Here is a 13,501-nt window from a genome sequence, read left to right as displayed (position 1 = left end):
TTTTTTTGCTGGCCCCCCATGGGAATCGAACCCACAACCCTGGCGTTGCAAACACCATGCTCTACCAACTGAGCTACAGGGAAGGCTACTATAGCTACAGGGAAGGCTACTGTACACTATAGCAGTCATACACACCAGTCCTGTACACTATAGCAGTCATACACACCAGTCCTGTACACTATAGCAGCCATACACACCAGTCCTGGACACTATAGCAGTCATACACACCAGTCCTGTGCACTATAGCAGTCATACACACCAGTCCTGTACACTATAGCACTCATACACACCAGTCCTGTACACTATAGCAGTCATATACACCAGTCCTGTACACTATAGCAGTCATACACACCAGTCCTGTACACTATAGCAGTCATACACACCAGTCCTGTACACTATAGCAGTCATATACACCAGTCCTGTACACTATAGCAGTCATATACACCAGTCCTGGACACTATAGCAGTCATACACACCAGTCCTGTACACTATAGCAGTCATATACACCAGTCCTGTACACTATAGCAGTCATACACACCAGTCCTGTACACTATAGCAGTCATATACACCAGTCCTGTACACTGTGGCAGTCATATACACCAGTCCTGTACACTATAGCAGTCATATACACCAGTCCTGTACACTGTGGCAGTCATACACACCAGTTCTGTACACTGTAGCAGTCATACACACCAGTCCTGTACACTATAGCAGTCATATACACCAGTCCTGTACACTATAGCAGTCATATACACCAGTCCTGGACACTATAGCAGTCATATACACCAGTCCTGGACACTATAGCAGTCATATACACCAGTCCTGTACACTGTGGCAGTCATACACACCAGTCCTGTACACTGTAGCAGTCATACACACCAGTCCTGTACACTATAGCAGTCATATACACCAGTCCTGGACACTATAGCAGTCATACACACCAGTCCTGTACACTATAGCAGTCATATACACCAGTCCTGTACACTGTGGCAGTCATATACACCAGTCCTGTACACTATAGCAGTCATATACACCAGTCCTGTACACTGTGGCAGTCATACACACCAGTCCTGTACACTATAGCAGTCATACACACCAGTCCTGTACACTATAGCAGTCATACACACCAGTCCTGTACACTATAGCAGTCATACACACCAGTCCTATACACTGTAGCAGTCATACACACCAGTCCTGTACACTATAGCAGTCATACACACCAGTCCTGTACACTGTAGCAGTCATACACACCAGTCCTGGACACTATAGCAGTCATACACACCAGTCCTGGACACTATAGCAGTCATACACACCAGTCCTGTACACTATAGCAGTCATACACACCAGTCCTGTACACTATAGCAGTCATACACACCAGTCCTATACACTGTAGCAGTCATACACACCAGTCCTGTACACTGTAGCAGTCATACACACCAGTCCTGGACACTATAGCAGTCATACACACCAGTCCTGGACACTATAGCAGTCTTATACACCAGTCCTGTACACTATAGCAGTCATACACACCAGTCCTGTACACTGTAGCAGTCATACACACCAGTCCTGTACACTATAGCAGTCATACACACCAGTCCTGGACACTATAGCAGTCATATACACCAGTCCTGTACACTGTAGCAGTCATACACACCAGTCCTGGACACTATAGCAGTCATATACACCAGTCCTGTACACTATAGCAGTCATATACACCAGTCCTGTACACTGTAGCAGTCATATACACCAGTCCTGTACACTGTAGCAGTCATACACACCTGTACAAAGTAGTAGTTGAATACTAAATATCATTGTTAACCAGTTCCTTGTAAACCAGTACACAAATGTTAAATCTTAGGCACACAATTCCTGAAGTCAACCATATTAGTTGATTTCTAGGTTTGATTGCGTTATCATCAGAGCCCTAATCTGAATAAACTGTATGGTTAAACAATATAATTATTTTCCTACAGTCTTCATGTTCATGCCAACTATACCTCACAAGTTCAGGTTGACATTTGAAGTGCATCATTCGGCCCCAAATGCTAGATTTAGGAACTAAATGAGTAGACTCTGCATGGACTCGTTCACAGCCTCTCCCTGGTGCTTGATGTGGTGTGAAGGGCTTCCCAAGGCCTTCAGTGGGAAGAATAAAAAGCATCACACAGATTTGAGGGAGTAATTTAATAGGCGTGTGTGGGATTGCTCTGTGGCCCTGTGTGTGTGTGTGTGTGTGTGTGTGTGTGTGTGTGTGTGTGTGTGTGTGTGTGTGTGTGTGTGTGTGTGTGTGTGTGTGTGTGTGTGTGTGTGTGTGTGTGTGTGTGTGTGTGTGTGTGTGTGTGTGTGTGTGTGTGTGTGTGTGTGTCTCATTGTGACAGCATGATTGAGTCCCTGTGAAAACGGCTCTATGGGACATAGGGTCATGGAGCATTTATTGACGGGCACATTGTTTGGCGTTTATGGAAGATGAACCTCTCTGGGATATGTGGGACGCTAGCATCCCACCTCGACAACAGCCAGTGAAATTGCAGGGCGCCAAATTCAAAACAACAGAAATCTCATAATTAAAATTCCTCAAACATACAAGTATTATACACCATTTTAAAGATACACTTCTTGTTAATCCAGCCACAGTGTCTGATTTCAAAAAGGCTTTACGGCGAAAGCATACCACATGATTATGTTAGGTCAGCGCCTAGTCACAAAAAAACATACAGCCATTTTCCAGCCAAAGAGAGGCGTCACAAAAAGCAGAAATAGAGATAAAATAAATCACTAACCTTTGATGATCTTCATCAGATGGCACTCATAGGACTTCATGTTACACAATACATGTATGTTTTGCTCGATAAAGTTCATATTTATATCCAAAAATCTCAGTTTACATTGGCGCGTTATGTTCAGTAATGTTTTGCCTCCAAAACATCCAGTGATTTTGCAGGGAGCCAGAAATACTCATCATAAACGTTGATATAAGATTCAAGTGTTTTACATAGAACTAAAGATAAACTTCTCCTTAATGCAACCGCTGTGTCAGATTTTAAAAAAAGCTTTACGGCAAAAGCACACCATGCGATAATCTGAGTTCAGCGCACAGCCACCAAAACAAGCCATACACCAAAACAAGCCATGTTGTGGAGTCAACAAAAGTCAGAAATAGAATTATAAATATTCACTTACCTTTGATGATCTTCATCGGAATTGCACTTCCAGGAATCCCAGTTCCACAATAAATGTTTGTTTTGTTTCGATAAAGTCCATATTTATGTCCAAATACCTCCTTTTTGTTCGCGCGTTCAGTTCACTATTCCAAATGCACAAGGCGCATGCACTAAGTCCAGATGAAAAGTAAAAAAAGTTGCATTACAGTTTGTAGAAACATGTCAAACGATGTATAGAATCAATCTTTAGGATGTTTTTATCATAAATCTTCAATAATATTCCAACCGGACAATTCCTTTGTCTTTAGAAATGAAAAGGAACGCAACTCACGCTCACGGCCACATGCGTGACTTGGCTCATTGCATTCTGCCAGACCCCTGATTCCAACAGCTCTTATTCTCTCCCCATTCACAGTAGAAGCATGAAACAACGTTCTAAAGACTGTTGACATCTAGTGGAAGCCTTAGGAAGTGCAATATGACCCCACAGACACTGTATATTGGATAGGCAATCACTTGAAAAACTACAAACCTCAGATTTCCCACTTCCTGGTTGGATTTTCTTCTCAGGTTTTTGCCTGCCATATGAGTTCTGTTATACTCACAGACATCATTCAAACAGTTTTAGAAACTTCCGAGGGTTTTCTATCCAAATCTACTAATTATATGCATATTCTAGCTTTTGGGCCTGAGTAGCAGGCAGTTTACTCTGGGCACCTTATCAATCCAAGCTACTCAATACTGCCCCCAGATCCCAAAGAAGTTAAAGTGATTCATTAAAGTGTCCACTCCACTGTACATTCCAGTTCCAACACAACAATACACACTCTGTCTGACTGACAGAGACACACAATCACCTTTAATCAGTTTTACAGCCAATTATACATGTGTGTATCCTTTTACAGATGAAAAATATATATAGTCTACATGAGGCATTAGTACTGAATTATGCATATTGATAATATTCAGCTTTTTATGGTAGGCATGCAACCTACAGTATATATACTGTCAGCTTGTGTACATGTCAGAGACGACCAAAAATGTATACCACAACTGGCACTTCATTTGGGCTGATATTTCAACAGCTGACAAACGTGTGAGCCTCATAATGCCCATCCTTCACTCATCTCTGTCCTCGTTTAATTCCAGCCCACCGGGCCACACTGACCTGCAGAGGCCAACGGGACACACGGCTAAATTATGATTACACACACACACTCACTCACACATTCACCCTTCCCCTTCCACTAATGCATGCACACACTGATGGACGGGAGGAAGAAAGGAGAGAGGGAGGGAAAAAGAGAAGTGATGAGGCGTGGGTGTCTGTAAGTGGAGGTTCTGCAAGAGGAGAGAGAGATGGGATGGGATAGAGTGAGTGTGGAAAAATATAGAGGAGAGAGGGATGTGAATAGTGAAATATTGAAAGTGGAGAAAGCAGGGTGAATGGGTGAACGTGGAAAGAGGGTAGGAGAAAAATACATGTAAAGGGATGAAAAGTGATGAATGTAAAGCCGTATAGCCCCCCTCTCTCCCACCTCATCTCTCTTTCTCTCTTTATCTTTGTCTCTCTCTATCTCCGTCTCCCTCTCTCTGTTTGCTGACTTTGCTGCAGGGTGGACCCTTGGCTGGGTTCTGTCAGTAGTGTGCTCCCTATGGAGCAGTAAAGTGGACTTAGTGCAGTGAGTAGCAGAGGGGCATGAGTGTGAGAGTGCCCTAAGGGCTGGCGAAGGGCCGTTACCACTGAGACACTCAGTAATAGAGGACAAGCGCTCTCACTACTCACTGATATGATGGATTTGACTGGGAGAAGCTTGGGGCTTGTCGTGGCGTGCGTGTGTGTGCGTGTTTGTGTATGTATTTTCATCCATTCAAAGCTGTTGTATTAGTCAGTGATACTTGGCCTCCCTCCTACCCCCGTGTTGGGATGCCTGTGTGTTTGCTTTTGTTAACTGGTAGCAGTAGTGATTATGACACACACACGTTACATACACGTTACTCACACGTCCCCTCGGGCAGCTCATGTAATATACAGTAAACACAAGCCTGAAAGTGCATCGATGTGAGTCATCTAGAAATACAAGCAAATCTAAGCAGGTCAGTAAGCTGTAAGGAAGACATAAGCATTTTCCTCTCACTGTCCCAGAGGACAGAACCATGTAGCCCAGAAGGAGTCTACCGTCCCAGCTCTTCTACTAGGCTGCTGACTGACTGGAGCCCCATGCTCAGTCTGGTGCGCTGTGGAAACACTGTGTAAAATCTGAGCTCAGAACAGCCCTTAGAGAAGGAGAGAGTCTTATACTCAGTCTGCTCCTCACTGCTCTACCTAGCTAAGGACTGTGCTGAGATCAGTCTTTACAGTGAGAGGCAATGTGATTCTCTGGAGTAAAAAGGAGCAGACTAACCGAGAGGTAGCGCTGCAGCTTAATGCACTGAGCTTAGTCTGAGAAAGGAGGGAGAGAGGGAGGGAGGGACGAGGGAGGGAGGGAAATGGAATAGGGAGAGAGAAAAAGAGAGATAATTCTCCATCATTCCATGCAGCATGCATTCTGTACTTTCTGCTATTGAAAAGCCATCCGTCATCTACATCTAACTTTCCAAATTAAAGACCCACCTCTCCTCCTCTCCCCCTCTCCCTCCTTTCCCTCTTTTACATTCTGGATAGAGGAGGTTAGTATATGTGGATAGAGGAGGTTAGTACATGTGGATAGAGGAGGTTAGTATATGTGGATAGAGGAGGTTAGTATATGTGGATAGAGGAGGTTAGTATATGTGGATAGAGGAGGTTAGTATATGTGGATAGAGGAGGTTAGTATATGTGGATAGAGGAGGTTAGTATATGTGGATAGAGGAGGTTAGTATATGTGGATAGAGGAGGTTAGTATATGTGGATAGAGGAGGTTAGTATATGTGGATAGAGGAGGTTAGTATACGTGGATAGAGGAGGTTAGTATATGTGGATAGAGGAGGTTAGTATATGTGGATAGAGGAGGTTAGTACATGTGGATAGAGGAGGTTAGTATATGTGGATAGAGGAGGTTAGTATATGTGGATAGAGGAGGTTAGTATAGGTGGATAGAGGAGGTTAGTATATGTGGATAGAGGAGGTTAGTATATGTGGATAGAGGAGGTTAGTATATGTGGATAGAGGAGGTTAGTACATGTGGATAGAGGAGGTTAGTATATGTGGATAGAGGAGGTTAGTACATGTGGATAGAGGAGGTTAGTATATGTGGATAGAGGAGGTTAGTATACGTGGATAGAGGAGGTTAGTATATGTGGATAGAGGAGGTTAGTATATGTGGATAGAGGAGGTTAGTACATGTGGATAGAGGAGGTTAGTACATGTGGATAGAGGAGGTTAGTACACGTGGATAGAGGTTAGTACACGTGGATAGAGGAGGTTAGTATACGTGGATAGAGGAGGTTAGTATACGTGGATAGAGGAGGTTAGTATATGTGGATAGAGGAGGTTAGTACATGTGGATAGAGGAGGTTAGTATATGTGGATAGAGGAGGTTAATATATGTGGATAGAGGAGGTTAGTATATGTGGATAGAGGAGGTTAGTATATGTGGATAGAGGAGGTTAGTATAGGTGGATAGAGGAGGTTAGTATATGTGGATAGAGGAGGTTAGTATATGTGGATACAGGAGGTTAGTATATGTGGATAGAGGAGATTACTATATGTGGATAGAGGAGGATAGTATATGTGGATAGAGGAGGTTAGTATATGTGGATAGAGGAGGTTAGTATATGTGGATAGAGGAGGTTAGTATATGTGGATAGAGGAGGTTAGTATATGTGGATAGAGGAGGTTAGTATATGTGGATAGAGGTTAGTATATGTGGATAGAAGAGGTTAGTATATGTGGATAGAGGAGGTTAGTATATGTGGATAGAGGAGGTTAGTACATGTGGATAGAGGAGGTTAGTATAGGTGGATAGAGGAGGTTAGTATACGTGGATAGAGGAGGTTAGTATTTTTGGATAGAGGAGGTTAGTATACGTGGATAGAGGAGGTTAGTATAGGTGGATAGAGGAAGTTAGTATATGTGGATAGAGGAGGTTAGTATATGTGGATAGAGAAGGTTAGTATATGTGGATAGAGGAGGTTAGTATACGTGGATAGAGGAGGTTAGTATATGTGGATAGAGGAGGTTAAAATATGTGGATAGAGGAGGTTAGTACATGTGGATAGAGGTTAGTATATGTGGATAGAGGAGGTTAGTATATGTGGATAGAGGAGGTTAGTATATGTGGATAGAGGAGGTTAGTATAGGTGGTTAGAGGAGGTTAGTATATGTGGATAGAGGAGGTTAGTATATGTGGATAGAGGAGGTTAGTATATGTGGATAGAGGAGGTTAGTATAGGTGGATAGAGGAGGTTAGTATATGTGGATAGAGGAGGTTAGTATATGTGGATAGAGGAGGTTAGTATATGTGGATAGAGGAGGTTAGTATATGTGGATAGAGGAGGTTAGTACATGTGGATAGAGGAGGTTAGTATACGTGGATAGAGGAGGTTAGTACATGTGGATAGAGGAGGTTAAAATATGTGGATAGAGGAGGTTAGTACATGTGGATAGAGGTTAGTATATGTGGATAGAGGAGGATAGTATATGTGGATAGAGGAGGTTAGTATATGTGGATAGAGGAGGTTAAAATATGTGGATAGAGGAGGTTAGTATATGTGGATAGAGGTTAGTATATGTGGATAGAGGAGGTTAGTATATGTGGATAGAGGAGGTTAGTATAGGTGGATAGAGGAGGTTAGTATAAATGGATAGAGGAGGTTAGTATATGTGGATAGAGGAGGTTAGTATAAATGGATAGAGGAGGTTAGTATAGGTGGATAGAGGAGGTTAGTACATGTGGATAGAGGAGGTTAAAATATGTGGATAGAGGAGGTTAGTACATGTGGATAGAGGAGGTTAGTATATGTGGATAGAGGAGGTTAGTACATGTGGATAGAGGAGGTTAGTATACGTGGATAGAGGAGGTTAGTACATGTGGATAGAGGAGGTTAAAATATGTGGATAGAGGAGGTTAGTACATGTGGATAGAGGAGGTTAGTACATGTGGATAGAGGAGGTTAGTATATGTGGATAGAGGAGGTTAGTATATGTGGATAGAGGAGGTTAGTATATGTGGATAGAGGAGGTTAGTATATGTGGATAGAGGAGGTTAGTATATTTGGATAGAGGAGGTTAGTACATGTGGATAGAGGAGGTTAGTATATGTGGATAGAGGAGGTTAAAATATGTGGATAGAGGAGGTTAGTACATGTGGATAGAGGAGGTTAGTATATGTGGATAGAGGAGGTTAGTACATGTGGATAGAGGAGGTTAGTACATGTGGATAGAGGAGGTTAGTATATGTGGATAGAGGAGGTTAAAATATGTGGATAGAGGAGGTTAGTACATGTGGATAGAGGTTAGTATATGTGGATAGAGGAGGATAGTATATGTGGATAGAGGAGGTTAAAATATGTGGATAGAGGAGGTTAGTATATGTGGATAGAGGAGGTTAGTATACGTGGATAGAGGTTAGTATATGTGGATAGAGGAGGATAGTATATGTGGATAGAGGAGGTTAGTATACGTGGATAGAGGAGGTTAGTATATGTGGATAGAGGAGGTTAGTATACGTGGATAGAGGAGGTTAGTATACGTGGATAGAGGAGGTTAATATACGTGGATAGAGGAGGTTAATATATGTGGATAGAGGAGGTTAGTATATGTGGATAGAGGAGGTTAGTATATGTGGATAGAGGAGGTTAGTATACGTGGATAGAGGAGGTTAGTATATGTGGATAGAGGAGGTTAATATATGTGGATAGAGGAGGTTAGTATATGTGGATAGAGGAGGTTAGTATATGTGGATAGAGGAGGTTAGTACATGTGGATAGAGGAGGTTAGTATACGTGGATAGAGGAGGTTAGTATATGTGGATAGAGGAGGTTAGTATATGTGGATAGAGGAGGTTAGTATATGTGGATAGAGGAGGTTAGTATATGTGGATAGAGGAGGTTAGTATATGTGGATAGAGGAGGTTAAAATATGTGGATAGAGGAGGTTAGTATATGTGGATAGAGGAGGTTAGTATACGTGGATAGAGGAGGTTAGTATATGTGGATAGAGGAGGTTAGTATATTTGGATAGAGGAGGTTAGTATATGTGGATAGAGGAGGTTAGTATATGTGGATAGAGGAGGTTAGTATATGTGGATAGAGGAGGTTAAAATATGTGGATAGAGGAGGTTAGTATATGTGGATAGAGGAGGTTAGTATATGTGGATAGAGGAGGTTAGTATATATGGATATAGGAGGTTAATATATGTGGATAGAGGAGGTTAGTACATGTAGATAGAGGAGGTTAGTATACGTGGATAGAGGAGGTTAGTATACGTGGATAGAGGAGGTTAATATATGTGGATAGAGGAGGTTAGTATATGTGGATAGAGGAGGTTAGTATATGTGGATAGAGGAGGTTAGTATATGTGGATAGAGGAGGTTAGTATATGTGGATAGAGGAGGTTAGTATAGGTGGATAGAGGAGGTTAGTATATGTGGATAGAGGAGGTTAGTATATGTGGATAGAGGAGGTTAGTATATGTGGATAGAGGAGGTTAGTATATGTGGATAGAGGAGGTTAGTACATGTGGATAGAGGAGGTTAGTATACGTGGATAGAGGAGGTTAGTACATGTGGATAGAGGAGGTTAAAATATGTGGATAGAGGAGGTTAGTACATGTGGATAGAGGTTAGTATATGTGGATAGAGGATGATAGTATATGTGGATAGAGGAGGTTAGTATATGTGGATAGAGGAGGTTAAAATATGTGGATAGAGGAGGTTAGTATATGTGGATAGAGGAGGTTAGTATATGTGGATAGAGGAGGTTAGTATATGTGGATAGAGTAGGTTAGTATAGGTGGATAGAGGAGGTTAGTATAAATGGATAGAGGAGGTTAGTATATGTGGATAGAGGAGGTTAGTATAAATGGATAGAGGAGGTTAGTATAGGTGGATAGAGGAGGTTAGTACATGTGGATAGAGGAGGTTAAAATATGTGGATAGAGGAGGTTAGTACATGTGGATAGAGGAGGTTAAATTATGTGGCTAGAGGAGGTTAGTACATGTGGATAGAGGAGGTTAATATACGTGGATAGAGGAGGTTAGTACATGTGGATAGAGGAGGTTAAAATATGTGGATAGAGGAGGTTAGTACATGTGGATAGAGGAGGTTAGTATATGTGGATAGAGGAGGTTAGTACATGTGGATAGAGGAGGTTAGTATACGTGGATAGAGGAGGTTAGTACATGTGGATAGAGGAGGTTAAAATATGTGGATAGAGGAGGTTAGTACATGTGGATAGAGGAGGTTAGTACATGTGGATAGAGGAGGTTAGTATATGTGGATAGAGGAGGTTAGTACATGTGGATAGAGGAGGTTAGTATATGTGGATAGAGGAGGTTAAAATATGTGGATAGAGGAGGTTAGTACATGTGGATAGAGGAGGTTAGTATATGTGGATAGAGGAGGTTAGTACATGTGGATAGAGGAGGTTAGTACATGTGGATAGAGGAGGTTAGTACATGTGGATAGAGGAGGTTAAAATATGTGGATAGAGGAGGTTAGTACATGTGGATAGAGGAGGTTAGTATATGTGGATAGAGGAGATTAGTACATGTGGATAGAGGAGGTTAGTATACGTGGATAGAGGAGGTTAGTACATGTGGATAGAGGAGGTTAAAATATGTGGATAGAGGAGGTTAGTACATGTGGATAGAGGAGGTTAGTACATGTGGATAGAGGAGGTTAGTATATGTGGATAGAGGAGGTTAGTATATGTGGATAGAGGAGGTTAGTATATGTGGATAGAGGAGGTTAGTATATGTGGATAGAGGAGGTTAGTATATTTGGATAGAGGAGGTTAGTACATGTGGATAGAGGAGGTTAGTATATGTGGATAGAGGAGGTTAAAATATGTGGATAGAGGAGGTTAGTACATGTGGATAGAGGAGGTTAGTATATGTGGATAGAGGAGGTTAGTACATGTGGATAGAGGAGGTTAGTACATGTGGATAGAGGAGGTTAGTATATGTGGATAGAGGAGGTTAAAATATGTGGATAGAGGAGGTTAGTACATGTGGATAGAGGTTAGTATATGTGGATAGAGGAGGATAGTATATGTGGATAGAGGAGGTTAGTATACGTGGATAGAGGAGGTTAGTATATGTGGATAGAGGAGGTTAGTATACGTGGATAGAGGAGGTTAGTATACGTGGATAGAGGAGGTTAATATATGTGGATAGAGGAGGTTAATATATGTGGATAGAGGAGGTTAGTATATGTGGATAGAGGAGGTTAGTATATGTGGATAGAGGAGGTTAGTATACTTGGATAGAGGAGGTTAGTATATGTGGATAGAGGAGGTTAATATATGTGGATAGAGGAGGTTAGTATATGTGGATAGAGGAGGTTAGTATATGTGGATAGAGGAGGTTAGTACATGTGGATAGAGGAGGTTAGTATACGTGGATAGAGGAGGTTAGTATATGTGGATAGAGGAGGTTAGTATATGTGGATAGAGGAGGTTAGTATATGTGGATAGAGGAGGTTAGTATATGTGGATAGAGGAGGTTAGTATATGTGGATAGAGGAGGTTAAAATATGTGGATAGAGGAGGTTAGTATATGTGGATAGAGGAGGTTAGTATACGTGGATAGAGGAGGTTAGTATATGTGGATAGAGGAGGTTAGTATATGTGGATAGTGGAGGTTAGTATATGTGGATAGAGGAGGTTAGTATATTTGGATAGAGGAGGTTAGTATATGTGGATAGAGGAGGTTAGTATATGTGGATAGAGGAGGTTAGTATATGTGGATAGAGGAGATTAAAATATGTGGATAGAGGAGGTTAGTATATGTGGATAGAGGAGGTTAGTATATGTGGATAGAGGAGGTTAGTATATGTGGATAGAGGAGGTTAGTATATGTGGATAGAGGAGGTTAGTATATGTGGATAGAGGAGGTTAGTATATGTGGATAGTGGAGGTTAGTATATGTGGATAGAGGAGGTTAGTATATTTGGATAGAGGAGGTTAGTATATGTGGATAGAGGAGGTTAGTATATGTGGATAGAGGAGGTTAGTATATGTGGATAGAGGAGATTAAAATATGTGGATAGAGGAGGTTAGTATATGTGGATAGAGGAGGTTAGTATATGTGGATAGAGGAGGTTAGTATATGTGGATAGAGGAGGTTAGTATATGTGGATAGAGGAGGTTAGTATACGTGGATAGAGGAGGTTAGTATATGTGGATAGAGCAGGTTAATATTTGTGGGTAGTGGAGGTTAGTATATTTGCCATTCACATTTAGCCTATTCTTTCTGAAAAATAGTTTTTTTATACATAAATACAAACCATGAAAAAAATCTGATTTGATTCAACTCGAGATACAACAAAAATGTCTTTGCAAACTGCCAATAAACTATTGTCTTATCTTGTCTCTGTAGTGTGGTGCATGTTATTTGCATGCTGCAGAGAAGTTACATACCAATGATGGTTTGACTGTTGGAAGCATGAAGAAATGTAATCATTCTTTTGTGAAGCAAACAAGTGTATCAGATGATATCATCCTTGGCCTACTTTAGCATCAATGTGTGCTGGATGGGTGAGTATTATCTGTCTTTTCTACACCCCGTCTCCAAGTTGAATGAATGAGACTCCCTGCTGCCTGCTGCCTCTAACTCTGTAACCACACCCCTCTGTATCTGCTGTGCTGTTGGGCTGTGCTTTATGGCAGTGATATGTTAAGTACCTCATATTACAGTCATAAAAGAGGTCTTGATGCAGTTTAAAGCTGCAGAGGTAACATCACAAATCACCCACCACTCAGCCAAGCCAGCCAGACAAGCATACACACACATACATCGGGGGGAGAAGAGAGGGTCATACTAAATTAATACTTGGGTGGTAATGCACTGTAAGTTTGTCTCCTTTCTTAATGAACAGACGCCAGTCTGAAAGGAGAGTAGTCGGCCAGACACACGACGCGACACCACAGGCCTTCATCACTTCACCAAACCACACAACATTGCTCACTAAAGCACAGAGAGAGAGAAAAGTGGTGAAGTAAAGGGGTGAGAAGGGGAATGGGAATTATGGGAAAAAGTGGTGAAGAAATGTGTTCTCGTTTTTGGGGAAAAACGTCACCAGGAAACAAGGGTGACGGGTAAGTGAAAAAGCAGCAAGAAAAGCTAACCTCAACCGCAGCATCTGAAAAACACACACACACACACACACACACACACACACACACACACACACACAC

Source organism: Salmo salar, chromosome 12, assembly GCF_965601325.2.
Source record: "Salmo salar chromosome 12, fSalSal1, whole genome shotgun sequence".
NCBI lineage: Eukaryota > Metazoa > Chordata > Actinopteri > Salmoniformes > Salmonidae > Salmo > Salmo salar.
The sequence above is the reverse complement of the archived record's forward strand: the minus strand, read 5'-3'. Positions refer to the sequence as shown.